Source organism: Trichechus manatus, unplaced genomic scaffold, assembly GCF_000243295.1.
Source record: "Trichechus manatus latirostris isolate Lorelei unplaced genomic scaffold, TriManLat1.0 scaffold00428, whole genome shotgun sequence".
Taxonomy (NCBI): Eukaryota; Metazoa; Chordata; class Mammalia; order Sirenia; family Trichechidae; genus Trichechus; species Trichechus manatus.
Window position 1 is genome coordinate 254,584 of NW_004444364.1, and position 643 is coordinate 255,226.

The 643-nt window shown below is 48.4% G+C and overlaps 1 pseudogene; it reads left to right on the forward strand.

Annotated features, from left to right (window-relative positions):
* LOC101360825 (serine/threonine-protein kinase MARK2-like) overlaps positions 1 to 217 on the forward strand; it is a 1,236-nt pseudogene extending 1,019 nt beyond the window's left edge.
* Positions 218 to 643: the final 426 nt, after the last annotated feature.

Here is a 643-nt window from a genome sequence, read left to right on the forward strand (position 1 = left end):
TCATTCATGATTCCAGAAAGAGAGACACATTAGAAGACATCCATGGATAAAAGTGTGTCATGAAGGTGAAGAACAAAAGCCACTACCAGACTACAGTGACCCCTGGCACATAGAGGTGATGGTGAACATGGGTTACACTAGGGAAGAGATTCAGGACTAACTATAGAACCAAAACTGCAATGATGTGATGGCCACCTATCTGCTCCTGGCCACATGACACCTGAGCCAAAGAGCCACAGTAGCACCCAGAACCCCAGCCTTCACTCATTTCACACACAGCTGCATACTTTTCTCATCCCATAAGGTACATCCTATCATCTGTGCTAAATGCAAGCAGCATCAGTACAGTGAACCTGCCATTTCCACCTACAATTACTCTTGTAAGAAAAGAACGCTGAAAAACAAGTGGTCTGAGGAGGACCAGGAGTCAGTGTGGAAGGCCAGATGCATAGCTGACATACCTGCCGGCTCCCTACCCATCCTGGAGTGGAAGAAGAACACTCCTGTGCCCTCCATGGGCAGCAACCTTCCTACTGGCAAAAGGAAAAAGGGAAATGCCCTACTTTTGGAGAAGGCCAGCCTTGGCCAGGGCAACATCCACAATGCTTTGGACAGTCTATCTGATCTAGGGTCAGTGGCCTCC